A 25765-nucleotide genomic window follows, 5' to 3' on the forward strand; every position below is an offset into this window, starting at 1 on the left:
GAGATGATGATGAAGATGAAGAAAAATCCACTTCACATTGCCAGTAATCAGCTGGATCCTTGGTGCATCTGGGGGAAAAAAAGAAATAACAGCCTAAAGATGTTGTTTAATACTTTTATCATATATTATTATTATCATCCCCATATAAGATGTTTTACCCCTCCTCTTCCCCTTTTAAAAATGTAGAGCAGTAACGCGTTCACTCAGAGTACATTACCTTTCATTACCAGCAGTGAGTGACCGTTTACGTGCTGACGTCACTGTAGCGTCTCAGCGCCAGTCTCTGGAGTTTCTGTTACCGGTAGAGTTTATTGCTGCTCCATCTGAACACAGTTAATGTTGTTGTTTTCTTCATTACAGTGACTAACTACCTGCTGTACATTTAAACTGAGCAGTTCTGCTCTAGCACCCACAGCTCTCTGTTGCTTATAGCGAATTTCACCGATTCAGCATTTGTTTACATGCTATTTAGAACTGATTGTTACTTTAGCTTAGCAGTTAGCTCTGGCTTCTCTCTCTCCCTTGCTCAGTGTGTGTGTCTCGGACCAACAAATTAACTTGTACATAAGAGTATTGTGTTTTCGTAGCTTCATAATATTGGATTGTGATGTTTATTACAACTCCAGCGATGTCTGCTGTCATGCTGTGGACACACAGCTCCGCTTGCTAACTGGAGCTACAAACAAAATAGCATGTTAGCTATTACTCACAGATCCCTGAGTTGTCATCTGGAACATGGGTGAACAATGAGGAACTGGCTGATGATATAAATTCACTTAACTTCTCTTAGGTGACCAAACAGATTCCGTCCGACCTTTCCTAATATTCCAGTTCTCCATTAACACCCTACATCTCAAATTCGCTCAAAATAAGAATTTGGGAGATATAAAATAATCCAGGTAACAGAAGACCTAGTAGCAGTGCTGAGTGCAGACACCCAGAAGCAGCACTCCCACTCAACACGTATTTTCAAATTTGATTCGTTATGTGTTTATGGTCTGAATCTCTAGTTTGAAGTTTTCTTCAATACAACATGATGTTCATTTTTAAATTAAATTAAATGAAATTATGGTCCTATTTAGAAGATAATAGACGTTAAAGCAGAGTGGCTTTAGGGCGTGGCTACCGCATGACTAACACACAGAGGGACCTGCCTGTTAATCCGGATATGAGGTCAGAGCGACGTGTCTGACATTTGACTTGTCATTGTGTTTTCAGTTCATCGAAGTTAGCTCCAACATGTTGTTTGCCTGAAAATTTCTTGTTTGGCGTTCAGTTGTTCTAAAAGACACTCAGAGGAGTCGGCGGTGCGGCTACCCCGGCCGACCATCTTTTATGGTAACTCCACTTGGATAAACTTCATTATATATATATTAAAACCTATATATATATACCTATATAAATATTTTGATAGCTTTGTTGTGATATATACAGCCCAGTATGATGTCTGCATGCCGACTTCAATGCATTTCGGCAGCATTATTCACATTTCTCAAAGCAGATCAGAGATAACAGTGCAAATTTACATCACATAAACAACTATATGGACATGTACATGATACCCAGTCAGCCACATCCTTGACCAGAGTGGGCCAGAAGTAGCCAGCGATAACCCTGTTTCTTGTGCATCACCCCGTGATGATTACCAGTTCCTGCATTGTCATGGCACGCTGCAAGGGCAGCCAGCTTTTCCTCTTCAGTCTCAACTACCAACCGCATGTATTTCTGTGGTGGCCCTGTATAAAACAGGCGGCCATCTAAAGAAATAAATACAGCATCAGGAAATTCACTAGCGTCATCATAAATTTATACTGCATGTTTGATTTTCTTCAGTGCTAACTGATTGATCTATTGATTGATTGAAGTTTATTTTCAACATAAAAAAGTAAAAAAAAGAAAAAGAAAAGAACAACAGATGATTAATAGTGATCCATGTTCAAAAACGAGTGGGAAGAAATCGTAACTTGCCCATTCTCCCACACTAATGATTTGCATATCTATCATGTCTACCCTGCCTCCCCAAAATTGCTACCACTAATAATAATAATAATAATAATAATAATAATAATAATAATATCAACAACCATGATTGTACAATTGTACACCTACTGTATGTACATCTGCATCAATAAAAAAGGACAATGAAAAAATGACTGAACAATAACAAAACAATAACAAACATAATGATCAGAAAAGGACCAGCTAATAATGTACATAAATAAATAAATTTGGTGTGTGAAGTTGTTGTGTTTTTGTTGAAAAAGACGCTATCGGGTAGAAATCCGCTGTATAAACTTGTGTGTGTTTTAAAAGACGCTATCGGGTAGTAACCATGGTAACCAAGCTATATTTGTCCAAACGGAGCTGCCGTACTTTTCTGTCCAAGATGGCCGACCGTATTGCACATGCGCGAAGCAAATCGGATAGGTCCGCAGATCGGGTTGCCACAGGCGGTTCAGTTTTTTCCGGTAAGTACATTTTGTAGTATCCCTGTTAATATCAGAGTTCAGGTGAAGATGCACCTTGCTAACCAAGCTAGCCAGCTAGTGCTAGCGTTAGCTGATAACTTAGCGATTGCTATGCTAATGGTACCTGGCCCCGCTGGGCTGATAACATGTGTCAACCTGGGTTAGCCCGTGGAGGTGTTCAGTCAAAGCCCAATAAAAAGGTGCATTTAATCGACGTTAATCTAACGACGTTTGGTTTGTGTTTCTCCACATGTGACCCAGTTTAAGTGATCTGCGTTGGTGTAACGCGCAGAATGTGTAGACACATATTTGTCATATAGAAGATTGTTCATTTAATACTCAAACCAGTCCTCAACTGAAGCAGACATTCATGCACCTATCCTGACAGCTGATAGATATTCGTGATTAACTGTGATCCACCGCATCTTAACTCAAGTGTTTGTCTTTTATTGTCATTTGAAAGGTTTCCACACTGTGAAAAGTGAGTGATCTGTGCCAACAGAAGGAGGACCTCATGTACAGAGCAGCCCGTTTGTTTCCATTCATCTGGTTGTGGAGAAGGGAGACTGCATGGACATCCTTAGTTCTCAGATGTGCTCTGATAATGATGGTAGAAAACCACTTCCAGTTCAGCTTCCTCTAATGAAATGACAGACTAACTGCTGATGAGTTTGTTTATTATTCTCTGTCTTAACTATTAACAGGTTCAGTTTCTTACCTGAAACTTCTTTTCTGCTGTTGTTGACAGGTGATGGTAGCAACACTTTTAAGAACAGAATTTATAAATATTAAACTGTGATTAAGTGATTGATCAACTCTAGCACTGTCACCACCTCCACAGGTAAAAGTATTTACCAATTAGCATCAGCATGTTTTTTGATCCTTCATTGTCAGTATTGTCGGACATTTAAATATTTCTAGTATTTGTGTTGTTATTAAAGCTAACATAGAAATAGAAATAGTGCTGTATGTGTTACTATTATGAAGATTCATACCAGATGTGCTCTATAAAAAATAATAAAATAAAATCAACAGTTAAAGCAAGAGCTTCATAAATAACTTTATTGATCATTATAAACTACATTCATTTAAACAATTTACAACACTGGAAACATGTATAAAAGAATAAATGGATTAATCAAATACTGTAGTACACAATTTACAATCAACTGTAACTATTTAAAATCAAAAAATAGTTGTGGATGAAGGTAAAGCTGAATTTCACTGTCACATGTAAGTTTGCTTAATAAAAAGAAGTAAGTGAATCAACAGTGCAACAGAATTTTTAGTAACAAGTATAATCACTATTCATCATGAGTCCTAATGTGTGAGACAGTTAATATTTATTTGTTTGAGTAACAATCTCTTAAATAAGTGATGCTGTTGGAACAGCACAGTGATATTAACTTTAATGGCTGAAGACTATGATATATGAACTCTAATGTTTAAAACTATTGACAATTTGTTACAGCTACAGTGGAGTCCAAAAGTCATGTGATTGTATGTCTGATGTTGGGCAGAGAGTGTAATATGACAGTGAGGGTGTAGGGAACCAGGAAGAGCTTAGCTGATAAGACTGAGCAATGTTATGGCTACAAGTGCTACATTAAAATGTACTATATTATCATATAAGACAGTGTGTTTATGTTTGGGAAGAAAAGATCTTCATGTGTGGACACTGCAGGTTATTGAAGAAAATTCACTCAAGTCCTTAGTTCCAAGTTTGCTGTAATGATGTAAGTTTATTGGTATCCCAGGATACGGTGAGCCAACTGACACGGAGCGGGTCTGAGGCAGTAGACTGACCCAGAGTGAAGGGCAGGAAGAGACAAGAAACCACGTTTAACAGCAAAGAAAAGAAGCAACACGAGTAAATCTCGATGTGGATTTCCACCGCTGGAGACGGCTCCTGAGAGGAAAGAGATGCAGTTTGGTGCCGAGCTCGCAACTTTCCTGTTAGCCAGGTGAGTAGCGTCAATGTTAGCTCTTTAGCTAAAAGTATAATCAGTGCAACGACTGACAAACCGTACCGACAAACATTTCAGGTGGTGATATTGATGTCGTCGACAGACGTTTTAGCGGTTACTAGTGGTTGTAACTGATGACTGTAAAATGAGATTGTATGGACCCAGTAGAACGGCTGTATACACGTCGATCGGTTCAACATGTTGTAACCACTTTACATTACTGTTACTCCGGAGATTTCAGCATACCTGTCTTCATCAGGACCTGAGCCAGTACAGATGCAATACTTCACGCCTCCACCTGTCTCACCAACGGCAGAGAGTCTAGACACAGTGAGGAGGATCTAGGTGAGTAACATGCTGTCATTCACTTTTAAACGTAAGACATGTTTATACCACTGATTAAATCAGACCCCCAGTGTATACACGTCCATACCGTTGATTCTTAATAATAAATATACCACTGACTATATTGGTTATGTATTTTACAGTATATCCATATTTGTACTGCTGAATATGTTGGTTATATAGTGTGTGTACATTGAATTCTTATCATACCTCTAGTTGTTTACCCTTAATTTACATTTTATAATATTCATACTGTTACTAGTGTTCACATTGTGTATATCTCAGAATATTCATACTGTCTTTATTTTCTTGCATATTCATATCTATCTTCACAATTTAGTATACACACACAACAGATCTAACATGTTTGATTATAAAGAACTTGTATGATCTAAAGGTCCTATCGCATGTTTGTCTGTATCAGGACCAGAAGTCCAGTCTAATCACCAATGATGGACCAGCACCTGCCTTTTCTTCTGCATCTGGCCTCATCAATCAACCACATTACATCAACACCTTGAGGTATTATCCCTGCACATGACGGATATTGTCTATACTGTGATCTTTTGCACATCCCCTAATCAATACCTTTTGCACATCTTGCCCAGCAGGAGTTTTTGTCATTCTAAAACACTTTTGTACATAGTTTTGTAGGATTGTTTTCATTGTTTTATTAATTTTTTTTCTTTAATATAAGTATCGATGTATATTTATGTTTGACTGTTGCAGTATTTTACTTTTTTTTTTAAAATTTTATTTCCTCTGAATACGTTAATTGGATACTACACCAAGCCAAATATCTTGTAAGTGAAAACCTGCTTGGCAATAAACCTTATTTTCTGAGTCTGCCTTTGTGATGTCGTCATCCCGTCCTCATGTTGCTATAGCCTGCCAAGGACCACCCATGTGTCCTGCAGTATGCCTTTGCCTTCATAAATCTGCAAGTGCATGGAGGTTACAAGTAGAATTCAGATCCTATTTTCACACCTGAATTTAAATTCTACTTGTAACCTCAGGAATTTGGAGCACCAAGTTTTACAGTTTTGTGATTTGCATGTGTACACAGACGTTGACAGAAGCTCTGAATCTTCCAGTGTCTTTGTGTTGCCTCACCACTAATGTTTGTTTTTTATAAATATATATATATATATATATATATAATTTGTTCAGATTTATTCATAGTCTTGTCTTTATTACAGTATATGCTAAATGAGGTTTAAGTGCATGATTGACACATCTTTTATGTTCTGTCCTTAGACTGCCTCAAACATTTCATAGTCAAAAGAGGAGCTGCTTGACATGTGCTTATTTTTCCTTTTGTGTTTTCATAGGGATGGCAGAATCCACCTTGGGTCAGAACCACACCTTCCGGAAACGGTAAGTCATGCGCATGACTCCACCCCTTACGTGTATATAGGGTCAAATTAGGGTCAAAATGACTGAGCTTGTAAAGTGATAATAAATAATTCCAATGTTTGTAGTTGTAAATCAACATTTGTTAAGATGTAAAATAAATCAGCATGACAAATTCAAGTTTGTGTAATTGCATTTCCACACAGATCATTGTCTAACGTTTAAGATGAGTTAAAATGATATTCTGTTTATTACATTTAAGTTGTCATCATATGGAATGCATCAGAAAACAATGTGGATGTGATTATTAATATATTTGGCTTGAATATTACAATTAAAATACTTGTTTGGAAACTGTCTGATTTGTTGTTAAGGAACTTATTGTGGTGTTATTGTGAACTGTTGTTGGCTGTATCTATACGTGTATCTAGGCTCAAAATAGGGTCAAAAATTTGTCAACATGTGTCATGATACAGAGCAGAAAACTGTAAAACTCTGGTTAAAAGTTCCCACAGTGTGTGACACTGAAGTGACAAGGATCAAAATTCGTATTTGTCAGTGTCCCACACTGACAATGTTGCACACTGAGTTTTACAGTTTTCTGCTCTTTATCTCCGTACACAGACGTCCACAAAAGCATTTCTTCTTTCCCTGTGTCTGTTTAACCTCACCACTGATTTCTTCAATTAGCATGTTTTTTCTCTTTATTGGTTTATCTGGTGGGCTAGCATTAGCAGCTAGTGTTAGCATTAGCTTTTTTTTTCTCCTTTTATTGGTGAAAAAAACAGGGAAAAACAGAACAGAGGGGTGGGGTAGCTTGCTAGCATTAGCATTAGCAGCTACCAATAGATTGCAAATAAAAAATGGTGGGCTAGCTAGCATTTGCATTAGCACTGATCATCAAGATTAGCTTCTTTTCTACAATATTGACATTGATTACAATTATAATGATATACATGGTGCAGCTTACGTCATGTGCTGTGGTGCAGTGGGAGGATGGGCATCGGTTGAGAAAACTATATCAGTACGTGATCGGGAATGGTGTGATGTGACCTCGATTCGAGTAACCATGGCGACGTAAATATATATATATACAGTATGTGTATAGTAAATCCAGAAAGGTGCTGGATTTGAACCCACAACCTTCTGACTGTGAGACAGCAGTCTCATCTATTGCACCCACCTTGTCAGCTGTCTAAAAGATAACGGGTATAGGAAATCATAAAAACATCATAGTATAGTAAGGCATAAAATGTCATGAACACGTCATAGTATAGTAAGGTATAAAAACATCATAGTACAGTAAGGCATAAAAACGTCATTGTATAGTAAGGCATGAAAACATCAAAAAACGTCATAGTATAGTAAGGCATAATAAGTCACAGTATAATAATATCATAGAGTCTCCAACTAACATAATGTGCATCTCCTTAGAGTGTGGGAGGAAGCCAGATCACCCAGAGAACCCACGGAGTTATGGGGAGAACATGTCCTTACCGCACATATGCAAACCTACATCCTTGCAGCAGTCTGTAGAGCTATAACTCAGAATGGACCCAAAAACAAAATACATCCACTGAGTGGTAGTTGTGATTTTGCCTTGTATTGTTCCAGCTTTCAGAACTGCTATGGTCGCTCAAATAACCACTCTTTAAAATTGTGGTGAACAGAAAAGCATCCCAGAATGTAAAAAACATCAAACCTTGAGTCAGTGACAATTCTAGACAAAGATAATTGTACAAACATCTGTTTGTGTGTACATGTATGTGTGTGTAAAGGTTGAGTATAAGCATTTAGTTGTGATGAGGCGGTGGGGAATACATTATGTCAACGAGTGTCCTCACAAAGATAGAAGATGCAAAAATATGTGTGTACATGTGGGTGGTTGTGCATACACTCAGAGGACAATGTATTTGTATTACATGCACAGACACTTTCTCATAGATGGAACAACCATCAACAAAAAGCTGCGTCTCCTAAACTCTAACCTTGTTCTCTGTATCTCTCTCTATAGAAACACTCATTGCCAAGGCCTGTGTGTGTGTGTGTGTGTGTGTGTGTGTGTGTGTGTGTGTGTGTGTGTGTGTGCGTGCGTGCGTGCGTGCGTGCGTGCGTGCGTGCGTGCGTGCGTGTGACTGTGTGACTGTCTTACTCCTGTTTGTAAATACTTGTTAGTGCAGAAACACACACGTTTTCTCAGTTCAGGTTTTTCCAAACACAAATGATCAGATTTAGATAAAGACAAACATATGACATTCACATATACAGGGGTTGGACAATGAAACTGAAACACCTGCCAATTTAGTGTTGGAGGTTTCATGGCTAAATTTGACCAGCCTGGTGGCCAATCTTCATTGATTGCACATTGCACCAGTAATAGCAGAGTGTGAAGGTTCAATTAGCAGAGTAATAGCACAGTTTTGCCCAAAATATTGCAATGCACACAACATTATGGGTGACATATCAGAGTTCAAAAGAGGACAAATTGTTGGTGCATGTCTTGCTGGTGCATCTGTACAGCAAGTCTTTGTGATGTATCAAAAGCCACGGTATCCAGGGTAATGTCAGCATACCACCAAGAAGGACGAACCACATCCAACAGGAGTAACTGTGGACGCAAGAGGAAGCTGTCTGAAAGGGATGTCCGGGTGCTAACCCGGATTGTATCCAAAAAACATAAAACCATAGCTGCCCAACTCACTGCAGAATTAAATGGGCACCTCAACTCTCCTGTTTCCACCAAAACTGTCCGTCGGGAGCTCCGCAGGGTCAATATACATGGCCGGGCTGCTACAGCCAAACCTTTGGTCGATCATGCCAATGCCAAATGTCGGTTTCAATGGTGCCAGCAGTGCAAATCTTGGGCTGTGGACAATGTGAAACATGTATCGTTCTCTGATGAGTCCACCTTTACTGTCTTTCCCACATCCGGGAGAGTTACGGTGTGGAGAAGCCCCAAAGAAGCGTACCACCCAGACTGTTGCATGCCCAGAGTGAAGCAGGGGGTGGATCAGTGATGGATGGTTACTTGTGCTAGATGGGCGCGTCACTGCCAAGGACTACCGAACCATTCTGGAGGACCATGTGCACCCAATGGTTCAAACATTGTATCCTGAAGGCGGTGCCGTGTATCAGGATGATAATGCACCAATACACACAGCAAGACTGGTGACAGAGTGGTTTGATGAACATGAAAGTGAAGTTGAACATCTCCCATGGCCTGCACAGTCACCAGATCTAAATATTATTGAGCCACTTTGGGGTGTTTTGGAGGAGCGAGTCAGGAAACGTTTTCCTCCACCAGCATCACGTAGTGACCTGGCCACTATTCTGCAAGAAGAATGGCTCAAAATCCCTCTGGCCACTGTGCAGGACTTGTATCTGTCATTCCCAAGACGAATTGATGCTGTATTGGCCGCAAAAGGAGGCCCTACACCATACTAATGAATTATTGTGGTCTAAAACCAGGCGTTTCAGTTTCATTGTTCAACCCCTGTATATGCCTACCATAAAAGGAGGATAATATTCCTGAAAACAAACCATTAATCCTGCAGATATTTTTGAAAATATCTCTTTTAAAGTTCTTAAATGTTCTGATAATATTCCTGTTAGTCTGCTAAAATATTACTGAAATATTCATGTAACAAATTATAACTTTTAAAACTAGACAAATAATACCAATTATATACAATCATAAATACCAAAATAAAGTAAGACCTCTCTCTCTCTCTCTATGTACGTATACCTATGTATATAGATATAAAGATACCAATATAAACAGAAAAGCAAAAGAAGCCATTTTGTCTTCTTTTGCTGAATTATTTTTCTTGAATTTTCTCTTGATTGAAACGAGTCAGAAATATTAACAGTAGTATTTTGCTTATTTATATCCATGCTGTGTTTCCAACAGACTCTCACATGGAATGAAGCAACGCAAAACTATGAGACTATCCAAATCTTTTTCAACTTTACGCGCTAGTTAATCGACGTAAATAAATGACTATATATAGGTCTATGTATATACAAATATAAACAAGACGCACACAGGTGTCGTCCACTTCCCTAGGTGGCAGTGTCACGAAGACCTACAGGGCCCAACTTACTGCAGGAACACCTTACTCCACTTACCAGCATAATTAGATCTCATACAAACTCAACACGTGCACACACTACACCTCAAGAGCTGAGTAAACACCTGCGATGCTTTACAGAGACAGTGTTTGCTTTGATTACACACGTCTTAATGACTGTGTCCACCCCTTGTTATTGACGCCGTCCATCTCAGAACTCCCTCCACCTGAGCCGGGCCAGCCAGCCTTGTGCCATCATCTTCTCCATCACCTTCTCATGTTCGCAATTGTAATTTCCTGTAGACAAATTCATCCCCTCCTGGCGTCTGTAAGGAACTGCATTTTATATAATAACCAGTGACCTTGGGACATGGGAGCAGGGAGGTGGAGGGGTTGGCTCTTGAAATGTGCAAATGAAGGGAACTGTGCCTGCAGTCAGCAGGAACACACACACACACACACACACACATATGCACATAGCGACAAACGCACATATATTGCCTCCCCCTCAGAGCAGAGATAGAAAGGCAGAGCGTGGCCTTATTCTCTGTCACGATTCAGCACCAGCATGTGTGGGTTGTCTTCCTTTAGCCTTCTCTTCTGTCTCTGGTTGTCATTTCTCTTCCTCTAATTTCACATCCGTTCTCATTTCTTTTCACCTTTTTTTTTTTTTTTTTGCCATTGTCTTTTTCTCTATTACTGCGATTCATTCTCTCCTGTCTCGGTCTTGCCCTTTCTCATTTTCTTCATCTGTCTCTTTTGCATAACCGTGCTCCCATGCCCCCTGTCATTTGACTGTGTAATCAGACCCCCCAACTAAACAGACGAACAGCAGGACTGAACTGTGAACTTTTCCGAAAGAGAACTTAAAAAAAAAAAAAAAAAACGAAAACAGAAAAAGTAATTTGTATTTGTGAGATGTTTGAGTGTCTCTGTCATTCACGTTTTCTCAGGGCGACTCAAGCATCATCTCATCGTGAAACGCCTTGAGCTGAAATAACAAATTGAGGCTGCGGCGGAGTGGCTGCCTTGAATGAGAAATTGTAGATCAACTTAAGTGACACAAAATACTTTCAGGTGTAGATGCTCTCTTGTCCTTTAAACAGTAAAGAACAAACACTAGATGTACCTCTCTGCCAGCCACTCCAAGGACCCGGTGGAAGAAAATGTATTCAGACTACATACAAATTAAAGAGGTGGCACAACTACAAGTCAGTGCAAAGACAAGTGGACACAAATGCACACAATTCAGGCTAGTGGGAGCAAAGAATTTGGCTTATCCTGATGGTGTATTAGCCTGATAATCAGTCTGAATTGCAATTGCGTTTGATTTCTTTCATTTCAAAAGAAACACAGAGGAATAAAAAGCACACATCCTGATCAGCCTTCAGTTATAAAAATCTGAGCGCAGCACAGAGCCTCTCTCCTGTCGGGCTGCTGACAGCTCCCTAAGAAGAGTCAATTACACTAAGTACTTTAGTCTGCTTTGCTAACATTCAGCACCAGAGCTGAGCGCATCTGCACAGTGAACAGAAACATGTAAACTCTTGCAGAATGCCATGCTGGTACAGTGTGCAGTGACGCAGCTAAAAAAAAGATTGATGATTTGGGCCCTACTGTCTATAGCCAGCTAGCTGTGTAGGAAGATCACATTCCCATTCACCTTAATCGGTCGCCTGTAGGAATCGCTGAATAAAATCAGATAAGCGTCATTACTCAATTTCATATGCACAGGAAAGGCAAGAGGATTTAGGTGAAGTTGGAAATGGGGAAAACTAAGAAAAAGTGGCATTTCTGATCAGTTTTAATTTCAGTGAAAATCTGATTCGTCACAAAAACAGAACACAAGAACACTTCGTAAATGTGGTAAGTGTACGCACTGGCCACACCCCTAACCCTCTCCTTAACCCTAACTCTCATCACAACAGCAATTACATGACACACGAAAAGCTTAAAATGCGTAGAGATGACATGAGAAATGTCCCACAAGAAGTGTTGTATTTCAACGCTATTTCAGTCCCATGAGATCACGTTGATTTATCAGCTACAACAACAAAACACAGATGAGTTCAGTACGTTTGGCCGTTTGCCGTAAATAAACACTGCACAAACGGTACAGTGGTCAAATTCATGTGAAACAAGCAAGGTGAAAATTGTATGCGATGTAATGACTGGTAATGAAATCCTGTGTGCTTTAAAAAACTTAAAGCAGTTATCTCTGCTGCTATATGGTATCATTTTCCTTTCAAATTTCCAAACGCCGCATGTGAAATCAGAGATGGCAGGATGTGATATTGGGTCAGTTGACTGATTACTCTCCAGCGTATTTTTTCTAACAAGATCTCCGTCACGACAGCTCGGTCTTGACTTTCCCCGTTTCAACAATCAAAAAGTTCAGGTTGAAATTTCAATTTACTCAGGGTGAGGTGAGGGAAGTGCGTGTGTCTTGACACCCGTGGTTTAAAGCGGAGATCGGTCGGCTGCTCCTGCTGTCAGGGAGCTTTTTTTTTCTATTCCTTAATGACAACATCTGAGAAAGGCACACGGCGAGAGAGAGAGAGAGAGCAGGGGAGCGAGGGAGCGAGCATCAGTGCATGCTTGTAGGCCCAACAGCTGGTATCGCTGCTGAGTTATCCTGGCAGCCTTGATGCTGCCTCAGTAACGAGTCAAGAATAACGAGCTACTCCACCCCCAAAGCCCAATTCTGACAAAGTTTGAAAGTTAACACTGTTGTTCCAGCCACCGAGGGAAAAATTATGAAAGTCCCTGTGCAGTCTTCTCAGATTCAGGCTACATCCACACTAGAACGTTTTTGTTTTAAAACACAATCACTTTTTTGTGAGTTTTTTAAGATTTTGGAAACACTGTTGGCCCCGTTTCAGTTTGAAAACTCGGGCAGAAATTGAGACTTGGAATCGATGATGCAGACACCCACGTTTCCTCCCTGATTGGGTTTCATCATTCAAGACATCGTGCTCCTGTCACGTTAAGCTTTTCCTGATCAAAACAATTCCCAATCTGTGTTTTCCGCTTCAGTAACATTTCCATCTCATTGTCAGTAGAAGCAAAAAAAAAATAAAACAACCTTACTTCTCTTACTTTATGGCATTGCTGTTCCTCGTTCGTAGTATTCTCTGCAACTAAGCAACCAACTGCAGAGCGGACAATCTGCTTCCTGTTTACATTGGCACGCACATGCTCAGTGTGCGCTAGTGGCAATGTGACACATTTTAAAATGCATTCCTTAAATGAATTAGTGTGGACTGAACCTTTATTTGTTGTCTCTTCCACAAACTATGACTCAAACACCTGATCTAGGCCATGAAACAGTGCACTTATGCGAAAATATTAAAAAATATAGTGTACACTTACAATGATATTTTTTTTTTGTGCTGTCCCGAACACATCGCTCAGCTTCTGTCTGCCTGCTTCTCCAAGCTGGAAACGTGCCAACACAAGTCTACTGCAGATAGATGGACTGATTATGGATAAGTACCTCATACAACGCCACATCAAATAACCCGAACTCTCACTGTGATGGTGTGAGATCAATGACTTTGTACAGTGTGGTGCAGATCCAGATAATATTCAGACATATGTAGGATTTTTCTGGCCTTGGTGGAGGTATGTGCTCTACTGAGTGCCATTTTTTTTCATCCAGCAGCATTAGAGTGAGTGTATGTCCATGTATCACAAACAATCATATCAGTCAAATATATATAATATAGAAACCTCACAGGAAAAAAGAGTTGGGGATGGGAGATGTATGTAGGAGTGGAGTATATTGATGGATGGCACAGAATACGACTTCATTGCATTAACAGGGCTCCATCTTTTTTTATAAATTGGTTTTGGAGCCTTAATGCTTGTTATTTGCTCTATCTCGTCAATTCCCATACTCCCTGGATCCAAATGTTGTACATTTTGCTGTAATACACTTTATGACAGCCCCTAATGGGACTTGTAGCAAATAGCTTTTTAGTCCTTCTCTTAAAGCCTTGTAGAAATACACCTAGATTGACTGTTTTTGGATCGTTGGAGACATAATTGTGAAAGACCTCATTAAGGGCAGAAATAAGCAGCAGCGAGTTAGTGCTAGCTAATGTTATTAGCTTAAAGCGAGTAGCCTGGTGGTGGATAATAGTTAACTCTAGCAATGGCTAAACAAATGTCCATTGCAAGGTTTTTTCCAGGAGGAGCAGGTTTAAATTACCCCGATCAAACTCAACAACAGACGGGCCTTCGACTGGAAACCGCCACCATGGGCCAGCTGCTGTAGGCTTTTTGTTGTCGTATTACAGTAAATGAAAAAGCACTCTGCAAAGAAAATGTTCAATAATGTCATCAGCATTTGATAACTGTTACGACTGCGGTCGTACGGTATTTCGTTGTTTGTGTTCTCTTTGTGTTTTGACAAATTTATGTGTGTCGGGACCCGACGGTGATTGGGGGCGCAGCTTTTGGCCTGTGTCCACCCTGAAGTTATAAGTTGCTCTTTGCTATAAATAAATACTCCTGTTGATAAGTTAAGTATTCGTTTCTGTGGCTACTTGGGACTCGGGGAAGATGTGGTATTCATGTAGTGTCCTGGCCACCCCTAGATGGGACATAACAATGACCATTGATGGACTGTACTGTAAATAATGTGTCGACTACAGCGTGTTCAAAGCAATTATTGGTTTTGCTAGTTTTCCCTTCATAGCACCGTGCTTTAGGTAAACACCATAAATATATAGATCATGTCGGCTGTCGTGATTGGTTCTTTGAATAAACTCTTCTGTGACGACTGCTGCAAGTATTCAACATCAACTTCAGAGAGCGAGAGAGGGAGGAAGAGAAAGCAAAACATCGGATCGAGTGTCTGAATTGTTGTATAAAGATTTGTAAAATCCAGCAAAGGATTTTCAAGGAATTTCATCTAGCTTAGAAAGAGGATTAGTTGAATTACTAGATTTTATCTTTGGTACTTCATGTGATGAACGTCACTTTCTTAGTCTAAATGCTAATTACCTGCTCGCCCCGTTACCACGTTCGTAATATCTTTGATTGGTACACTTTAAATTGCCTTCAATCCTCTCTGCAATTAGACTGTTGTATTTGTGCATCAGGAGTATAGAATCTGAAGTTTGTTTATGTTGTTGTTCGACCTTTTTAATTTTCTGTTCCAGTTGTCTAACTTCCCTCGTTCTCTTCTTGGTGCTTGCAAATTAAATGATCTGGCCTCTGAGCTATGCTAATTTTTAAATTAGCATTCAGTTGTGATGGTTAAAGTTAGGGTAAGCGGCTAGTCTCTGAGTCTGGGTCTGACTGAGGCTCAAACATGTGGCTGAGTCTCTTTGAGGTTTCCTCCTCTAACTATCTTGATACTCTCTGCTCTTTCACCTGTCAACCTCGGGCAAGCAGGTGGTGGGCGGGGCACAAGGCCTGATCCAGAATTTCTCAACGAGGAAGTAAGAGTAGATGAGCTCCAGACCCTGTTTTTAATTTTTTTTTTTTTCTTCCACTTTTTATTTGAGAAAACTATGTTAAGCTAAATATTAATCATAACAGAGGATTTTTACATAGTTAAAAACGTGTCTGGAGGAACTTTAAATTAGTGTTTTGTGAAAAATAAAATGAGTGAAACTACAAGGATTTATATTAAATGGTATCATTGGATTCAAAACAAGTTTAATAACAGGTGCTTTGACCGTTAATGGACTGCACTTACACTCACAGGGCTTTCACCTAGCGCTCTTCTATCACACATCAATGTCGCATTGGGGGGAAATTTGGGGTTCGGTACCTTTGCCCGAGGGCACTCCAACATGCAGACTGGAGAATCCAGGAATCGCTCCACTGACCGTTTGAACAGAGGATGTCCTGCTCTACCCTCTGACCACACAGTGTTCTGACTTTTCCTGATTTCAGGTGGAGGTTGTGCTGTATGTTACTGTTACAGCAGGATTCATGACAAAACCCTGGCAGCGGTGGGTTTCAAACCTATGCCCCACCGAAAGAGACTGGAGCCTTAATCCGACACCTGAGACCACTCAGCCGTGATATCAATTATTTTTGAGTTTTTAAAAGAAAATCTAATTTATCTACTCTTGTGTTGCTCTTCCTCAAGTTTCTTCCATTTTTTTCCCCATTAAAGTTTTTTTTGGAATTAATTAAAGTTTTTCCTCATCCACTTCTAGTTCTGAGGTCCGACATAGCTCCAAGAGACAACAGCCTGCTGCCACCATAAGAGGGCAGTGAATTACAAGATCAATGCAGAGAGTCAATATCAGATCGGCACATCCACTCTTTTCTTTATTTGCTTTTCTTTGCTCTACTTGTTCTGTCTCATAACATAGCCCAACATGATTATGCATATGTTCTCTGTCCATGTGTGTGTGTGTTTGTGTGTGTCCATGTGTGTTGGTTTGTGTGTGTTGGACAGCAGCATTAACCAGCGTGTCAGATGTTGCTCCCAGCAGAGTGTGGATTTAGAGACAGCTTAATGAACACTGTAATTTAACTCTCTGCCCTGTCAGCACTACACCCTGTTTCTTTCTACTGGCAGAGTGACAGCGCAGGCTACACAGTGTCTTCTAAACTTTTAATCTCAGTTTTTATGAGTGCAGACATCCCTCTTATCCCTGACTTAATATGCTAAACCGCTGATTCTCCTGTAGGCCTATTCATTCCCTGAATAATGGATGGTCCACCCTCTACACAATGGGACAGTCGGGCAATTTCTGAACATTAAGGCTTTGTTTGTTTATTCGTGATCTCATCATGAATCATCGGTTCATTACATGTTCATTTGATATGTCATTGCAGTTATAAGAGGGCTACTTCTTGAAGTGTCTTGTTGTTATTATTGTGTTGGTTGTTTAAAGAAGAGAAAATCAGTGGATCGGTTCTGCAATAGAAACCAGGGAGGCTGGACGACGTTAGACAGACGTTAGTGTGTTCAATGCTGATAGTGTCGCAGGCAAATAAATCACACAAATAAATGAATGTATAGGAAACACTGTGAGAAGTTTGAAGATATTTCGGTTCATTATGAAACTGTGTTGTGACCAATCAGACTGTGACAGAGGACGAAATGAACTGTTGTCCACATGAGAGGCACCTATCCGTCAAAGCTGCTAAGTAACCCCGCTGTTCTTCGGAGGACTGTTGATGGTGCAAACAGTGAGAGAGAGAGAGCTGAAATAAAAAGGGCAGAGAGAGGTTGAGCAGAGGAGCCTGTCTGGGTGAATTGGTGAATGATGCCTTTGATGCTTTGTCAGAGCAACAACAGTGCAAACTATCCCAACCGTGAAGAAGAGATTAACTTGTTTATGAGAGTAAATTTTAGTCTTGAAGTGATTCACACGGGCCTGTTGGGATTATAGGTGTTGATGCATGGCAACAACAATCACATTTAATATTTACCCTCCCAAAGGCTCATCGTTTTCATTTTCCCTTTAAAAAATACCCAGCATATAGCAATTACTAGAAGGAGTCACAGGCAGGCTTTTAGCCTGTAGTTGTTTCTGAAAAGGAGCAGATAGATTTAATTGAATTCAACCTTGTGTGCCCGACCAGGCCCCCTGGGACAACACCAGGTCACCAGACGCTCTCCGGCAAGTTCCCCTCCCTGGTATGGCTTGAAGAGGGTGCCCTGGTTTCCCCCGATCCAGACGAGGTGACACAGTCACTGGAAAACAGTGGATTGCTCTCTTCAGGCTGGGATGGAGTTTCTGCCCCAAGTGAAGGTGTTTAAGTCTCTTGGGGTCTTGATCTCGATTTACCAGTTGATCTCGGTTTCCGACCCTCACCTGTGGTCATGAGCGTGAGGTAGTGAACGAAAGAATGGGAGACAAGTGGCTGAAATGAGTTTCCTCTTTGGAGATAGGGTGAGGAGCTCTGACATCTGCAGGGAGCTCGGAGGAGAGCCGCTGCTCCTTCGTTTCAACAGAGCCGGTTAATGTTGTTCGGGGCCTCTGGTTAGGATTCCTCCTGGGACCTCTCTCAGAGCAAAGTCAGACTGAGAGCTCCCAGAACCAGGACCCCACCTGTCAACCACAGATTCTTTCCACCACCAATAGCCATCTTTAACAAGGGCATCTGATCTATAAACAGTAGATCAAATGACTGTGTGTAATGTGCACGGCGTTCCTTTTGGTTTATGACCCAGACCAGAGAGGCAGCACCTCGCTCTGCAGTTCCCCTCAGCTCTATGGAGCATTAGCATCTTTCAGCTCCTTGTTTTGGATTCACAGCCTGTCACTTTACTGGCAGGCTTGTTTCACTCTCACTGCTCTCATGGCATCACATTTGGCTGCTATGCACCAAACTGCAGTGAATATTGGCTCTGCATTCAACAGATCACCACAAACACAACTCTGAATGAATGCTAACATTGCTCCGTGTCTGCTGGTTGTGTCAATAGGCAACTGTTTGATACCATGTCAGCCATATCAACTTTTTAAGACCATAATATCCCACATGTTTTGGACCCGTATGCAGACACAGAACTCAACACAGGTTGTGCTTTACAGAGGGATATTTTATTAAGAAAGGTTTGTAGAAAAGGGTCGAAGAGGTCGAGGGTGGAGGCAGGCTGAGGAAGAGAGCGCTGACGTGACAACCGGCTTGTTTAGTTCAGAAGCACGAAACCGGTTAAACCGCCTGCCAAAGAATGGAGGGTGAGCCGGAGTACTTTGTTTGTAGAGATGCCAGGAGCCAGCACAGGCAAGACACGCCCACAACACACACACACACATACACAGACACACACACACACACACACACACACACACACACACACACACACACACACACACACACACACACACACACACACACACACACACACACACACACACACACAGACTTTTATCTTCCATTCCACCTTTTTAAAAGATAAAGTACATGAGCTCTAATATCTGTGTTATCAGAACGAGTAAAATATGTTACAGTACTTTGACGAACTGTATATCCATGTAGCTAATTTGAGTTTATTCATCTATTTCCTGTTTACATCCAGCCTTTAAGTAGGTAGCCTCTTAGGACAGTGCAGCAGATACAGAGAACACAACAAAAAAAAGCAGAGGCCATTACCCAGATGGCATAGGAGGATCACTATAGGCTGTTTCCCCTTTGTAAATACACTATATTTGCATTGCTTTGCATCGCTGTAACTACCACAGAAGCAGTAGGTCTTTGTGCACTGAACAGAAACCTGAATAAATATTGAATGGTTTATTTTGTTTTCTAGAGGAGGTTCTAGAGGAATGTTATGCCATGCTCTGGATGGTGGGATAGAGCAGGAAGTCTCCTATAATTATGGTTTGTTTCTCGAGATTTCCCCTTGATGTCTCCCTCATTTCTTTATATTTATTTTTGCTCTGTTCTCCTACAAGCAGCCATTAATTGCATTAATTAACTCCAACGTGGGACAACCTACAATCACAAATGATATTTCTCTTTGTATTCTGCCTCATTTTAAACTGTTAATGTGGAAATTTCAAAATGTACAGAGCAGGAAGAGAGTCACAGAGGTTACTGGAGAAGCATTTACTGTGATAAAATCAACAAGTTCCACCCAGATTAAACTGTAACCAGGAAACCAGATGTATCACACACTAGTCAGTCACTCGGTTGACACAGCTGCCAAACAGAAACTGACAAGGTCTATGGGATTTCTCTATGAGGTAAATCATTTTAAATTTGTAAAGGTAATTTTAGATAGGTTTTGTATTTGTTATTTGTGTTTTAATTTAAAAAAAAAAAAAAAACAGTTTTCAAAAATATAAAAAGAATAAAAGGAACAAAAACGGTATCAAGTAAAAGCAAAGTAAAGTTAATTAAAAGCAATATCTTGAACTGACCTGCCTCATTACAAGTGGCATCAGGGATGAGTCGGTTGATAGGTGTGAATACGCCTGGTATGACAAGTGAGGACTTGTAGAGATTAATGTTACTCGCACTCATTAAAAAACAGGACTGATTACAGATTCCATAAGTCAACCAGGCAGTTTTAACCCAGCCCAGACAGCCAGCTCTGACAGTTCAGCTTGAGAAGCGGTTGAAGGACTTCGGAAGCAGGTTGACTATTTTATAATTTTCTACTCAATTGTAATAGAAACTTTTTCTTCCTTTTAATGACAGATATCGGCCCCAATGGAACGAACTACAAGTGTGGACACTACAGTGGATACTACACTTTACACGTGTTTTTAGGAGTGGGAGGCTCTGGATTGATTGCTTGCCTGGATACCTAACTATGTCCCCAATGAGACCGTCTTGAATCTGGACAATATGGTGAGGGACTGACTGATACTAACAGGCAGAAAGTGTAAAACCAAGAAGGTGACTGCATGAATCAAATTCATGTCAATGAAACTGAACAGGGTAGTGAGTTTATAAAAAGACTTGCTGAACCAGAAGGTGAAAGTTGATCACCGTCTAGTGAAGACACCCATGTGGACGTCTTCGTCAGTTTTGCGTCTTATCTTAATGTAGGGATGTGTCACCAATAGGAACCTGGGAGTCTTTTTAGTTTCTCTGGACTAACAAGAAGAAATCAACAACACATGGAGTATCGGACGTCCTTTTTTATAAAGCCAATTGTTTCTTATCACTTGGAAACAGGAAAAAGGAAATTCTGCACAAGTGATTCAGCTCAGCATCCCAGGTAAGCTGAGATTCTAATTCTTTTTCTGAGGTTTCATGTTATACTTCAGTCAGAGACACTTGACAGGAATTGATGCAAGTGTCTTGGCTTTAGTGTCTTCTGCTGTTTGAGGAACTAATCGCATTAACATGTAATGGTAGAGAACCAGAGATAGCCGTAAACATGCACGAACATTAGAGCTGAGTGAGACTGAAATACCAAAAGAAGGAGGTTAGGGTGGAGGAAGGAGTTGGCATTAGAAATCAACAAAGAGAGAACCAGCAGCTCTTAAATGTCACCTAGTACACTTGTATGATACTGGCATTGCAGTCGATCAATAATCAGTGATTCTAAATGAGTTTCACTTCCCTCTCTGAACTAATGAAAAGCTTGATTTATTTAGTACAAACCCGATCTTTAACTTGTTGATGTAACTTGTGTATTTTTAAAATCAGATTCAGTGTAAATCAATAGAAATGGAAACAAAACTGAGTGTGACATAGTTTGGTGATGCAACGCAAGACTGGTCTCGTTCTCATGTGTATCGCGAGAATGAATGTCATCCATTTTCTGTGCTTCCGCATTGAGTGGGCTCGTGACAATATCGATTTGGCACTGATGCTACATAGAAGCACTAAAGCTTCAAGGAAAACTTAAAGTCAAGACTTCTCGAGGTGTAAAATGGTAAAGTTGTCTTTGTTATTTCGACTTGTTTAAATGCCAAAAAGTGCCATTATCTGTCTATGCCTACTCTTACCGACACGGTTGCTTTTGTTGATGATTGTTGTTATTTATGCCGTCACACGGCCGGCGAGCACACGCATATGTTTACCGTGAGACACATTTTAAATATTGTCCTTTCATTATGACTCTTAAATAAAGGAAGTGGCTTTTCCAGTCCGGCTATAGTTCACGAGGGCAGTGTTTTTTTATTTTACCGGGTAAACTTGATCGATTTGAGATTACAGCAGGTTCTCCTGCTGCGTGGGACGAAAGTAAAAAACATTTTTAACACTTTTTTACGATCTTTCGTGTAAGGATTGAATAGTGTGTTTTGTATTATTATACACTAACTTTTTATCTTTCTTTCTCTTTCTTACAACTCTTTCAAAATCATTTAGCCACACTGTATGACAAATCTGTTATCTGCTAATTTCCCATCAGTTGGGAGGTTGAATGTTGAATGTCAAACAACAAACTTGGATGTTTTCTTGCTCAGGTACGACCCATTGAGGCAGAGGAATTGTCTGTTCCCGTGAGTAAACACACACACACACACACACACACACACACACACATATCACAAACATCTTTGATGCTGCAGACCTAATATTAAACCATGACGTATTGGCTCTTCACAAAAGACATGTTTACTCCTGTTCTCTGTTTATGATCCGTCACTTTACAGGTTCAGTGTGTGACCGATCCTTATGGTTTGGATGGACTTGTCGTGTATGATGATGTATCTTATCCCTTACGTTCTGTAAGTATAAACTACATTATTATTACCAACAGCAGTTTCGACCCATATAACCAACGTAGTGTCTGGTTGTGAACCCCTGTCACTGGTGACCTTTGGCCCTTGTTTCATGTTTTAAAGTCCTGAACCCAATAATTCACAAGATTAAGGGAAAAGATTAAAGGAAGATCAGAGAAAATGTATTTTTCTGCTTTCCTATACTACTAATGATCCTGTGACCCATCTGACTTATGTTGATGTCCCCTGTTGTGCTCCTGTCCCTCAGGTTGGGAACCACAGGCCTAGAGATTGGACCTCATCTGCCGATAACTCGAATGGTACGGGTGGAGGATCGGAGCAGCATAATCATCTAAACAATCTTCTCTTCAGTCAAGTTTAATTTACTAAAATCATTATTCAACTACTTTTCAGATACGATTAATGATGAATACGAGGTGGAAAACCTAATGATCAGTCCCCGGGACTCAACACGGGGTGGGAGCTGTATCCTGCTACTGGTTCATTGCCCTTTCTGCCTGAGTGAAACTACACGCACAGGGACTGTAACATGGTAATTGCAGGATTACAGTTTGTAGTTCACAGTGATACAAGCAAAGAAATATTAGAGTCTGCAGTTTGGTACGTGTAAGGATGTGTGTAAAACTTTTGATTATTGTGGCCAATGATGTAACGACAGTTATCACAATAATCATCAAATTTATAGTCTATCATATATTAGTTCATCATATAAATATTATAGATTATATATTGAACTGACGTACTTACAACAGCCCATTCGATCAGCTGTTGATCTCAGAATGGTTTAAATTTTTCTATCATCATATTTGCTCTAAACTCAGCTCATGCGTTGGTTGTTAGCATGTTAGCATGTTAGCAGATTACAATTACTTTGCTCCAGATAGGATTTAAGTTAACGGAGGACCAGTCCATTCACAGTAAAACAGTAGGTGTAACTGCAGCTATAATTATTCTTGTACACAGGTGGAGTCAGACTGGACAATGGACGGTGATCATTGCTACAATTGGCCTCCTGATTTTATCTATTAATTTTTTTTAATTTTTTAATTTAAAAAATAAATATATTTTTGCCACTGAAGTGGGTGTTCTCCCGACCTCTCATTTCATCCAAACATTTGTCTCATTGCTCAGGTCATAAAACAAGTGAAGCTGTCAAACAAATACAGGGGGCGATCCGATCATTAGAGAATAAATACACACATCGTCAAGTACAGAATTTATTCACCTGTGTTTTGCGTCATGAACCAGGATCGAAATGTAACTCTAAATGTTTTGAATGTTGATCCGTGTTCATAATAAAATATTAAATCTGAGATTGAGATGTTCCAGCTGGAGTGAGGTTACCCTCAGATGTCAGAGCTAACTCTAAAGACAGCAGCTACCAGCTTAATCTGTGGTGGCTCTTTGGTCTGGACAACATATCATTTATGGAGTCCTGAGGTAATAATTACAAATCATTACAGCTCCCCGATGATACTGTGTCATCATTAGGAGAGTGGGTGCTGGCAGGTGCGTCCCTGGACTGAAGCACAGAGCACTGAAAACAGTTGAAAGCAGCATGAAAAAGACTGTAAATACACTGTTGGACTGTCCTCTGACGTTGAACCATCAGTGGTGTATTCTTGACTTCTTGAAAGAGAAGTGAATTTATGTTTGAACTGTGAGAATGAAGTGATGGTAAAACTTTATAGCTCATGAATTACAGTGTAATTATCAGTTACAGATTGAGCATTAAAATATTTACTGGGTATTTACACCAAGACAAATACATAAGTGCAGCGGAAGAAGAGACGAGGTTAGGGAATAGAGGGTAAATACTTTGTTGAGGAGGGACTTAAATAAATTACACTTTAACTAATTAAATAAATTACAATGTAATTTACACCTTTCCTGTGTTTTATTGTATTTATATGTATTTTTTAAGTGTTGATCCATAAGAAAATATGTTTGTGGTTTTAAGAACCAAAACCCATCTCAGAGTAGTTTTACATCTCCTCTCTCAGGCTTCTCTCTGGAGCTCTGGTACCAACAGGTCGGTGAGCCAATCAGAAGACAGGACGCTCTGAGCCTCTCTTCTGATTGGCTGACTGTTTTCTGAGTGATCCAATAAAAATGTAGCAGATTTCAGGTAAAACACTCACAGCAACCAAATCCTGCATGGTCCGGTGGTGGGTCCAGGTGGGCGGGGCTTAGGGCATGGCTGAGAGCGATGACGGTTATTCATAAAAAACATCAACCAGAGTCCAAATTACATGTAAGCTTTCCTCAGTAATTATTCACAGTACAAATAAATACATAAACTTGTTTTACTAAATAAATCGATTCATTTGTAAGGAACCTTTTTGCACACAACACAAGCTAAGCTAAGTACAACAGCTGGCTACTGCCAGAATTTATTCCAGCCCAAAACCTCTTCTACATAATATGCTGTACATTTTAATAACCAGTATGTGTCAAAAATGGTTTATGTTTAGCTGCATTCAAAATCAACAAGACCTGACCATCACATGTCTATGGCAATTAAGTTGTACATGCCAAAAGATCATTCTTGAGACAGTCTTGCTAGTTCAGAGTATATTGTATTTGAACCCAAGTGCTCGGTGGCAGAAGGAATATCTGCAGATAGTCGCAAACGTCAACTCCCCAAATCCTACCTTTTTATGGAGCAGTAGAAACAACCTCACGTCCTTTGTGAAGACAATTATGCACTAAGTTCTTGAGAAAACAATCTCTCTTCCAGTCAATTTTACGATCTCTGGCCCCTCTCCCAGAACACGCTGACATGAGTTCAGGTCAGCATTTCAGTTCAATTACACAATGTTTTCCACAGATGATGACAAAAATACATGAGTACATACTGAAATACTGAAAACACAAGTGCATAAGATGTAGATAAATGATTACACTTTAAATATGACTTTTGCCATCACAATACTTTAGCATGGCTAGCATGTTTAGCACTCTAAAATAAACAAACTTGTCTTCAACAAAAAGCAATGTCGCAATGTGCTGCTGTTGTGAGATTCTCATACACATTATACCACTGCCTTCAGTATCTGGCTTGATATGGTTTTAGAGGTAATGTAACATTATTGAACATCTTTAACGTTAAGGCGTCTCTTCAGGTTTGTGGTTTTCTACTACTTGAAGCTGCAGGACTTCCCTGACTTTGTTTGTCTCATGTTCTTTTCCTGTCAGTGTTTGTCAGGCGTCGGCAAGTAAGTTCGGCCTCGGGCCAATTTTTTTGAACTCATTAGTTGGTGGGTGAGAATATCATCAAAGTCTAATTTAAGAAATGGATTGATAAAAATGCGACTGGGGTTTATTTTGTCACTGTTCATATGTGGTGCTGTGGCCAACGGTCACATACAAATACATCTGACTGATTTCCTGATAGCTTGAAATAAAGCAACGCTGCCAATAAAAAAAAA

The 25765-nt window shown here is 40.1% G+C and overlaps 1 long non-coding RNA gene across 3 annotated transcripts; it reads left to right on the forward strand.

Moving 5' to 3' along the window:
• Positions 1-1813: 1813 nt before the first annotated feature.
• LOC130178400 (uncharacterized) lies at positions 1814-23412 on the forward strand. 3 transcript variants are annotated; one of them, XR_008829155.1, is made up of 13 exons: positions 1816-2468; positions 2932-3078; positions 3217-3309; positions 4226-4432; positions 4695-4780; positions 5205-5302; positions 6112-6157; positions 20332-20857; positions 22056-22091; positions 22245-22319; positions 22582-22633; positions 22728-22866; positions 23298-23412. It is a non-coding gene; the product is annotated as an uncharacterized LOC130178400 (long non-coding RNA). The 3 variants fall into 3 exon arrangements; XR_008829154.1 differs by having other exon boundaries at positions 1814-2468; positions 2932-3309; XR_008829156.1 differs by lacking the exons at positions 1816-2468; positions 2932-3078; positions 3217-3309; ... (2 more) ...; positions 5205-5302; positions 6112-6157 and adding an exon at positions 19627-19874.
• Positions 23413-25765: the final 2353 nt, after the last annotated feature.

This window comes from Seriola aureovittata, chromosome 12, assembly GCF_021018895.1.
Source record: "Seriola aureovittata isolate HTS-2021-v1 ecotype China chromosome 12, ASM2101889v1, whole genome shotgun sequence".
In the NCBI taxonomy this organism is placed as follows: Eukaryota; Metazoa; Chordata; class Actinopteri; order Carangiformes; family Carangidae; genus Seriola; species Seriola aureovittata.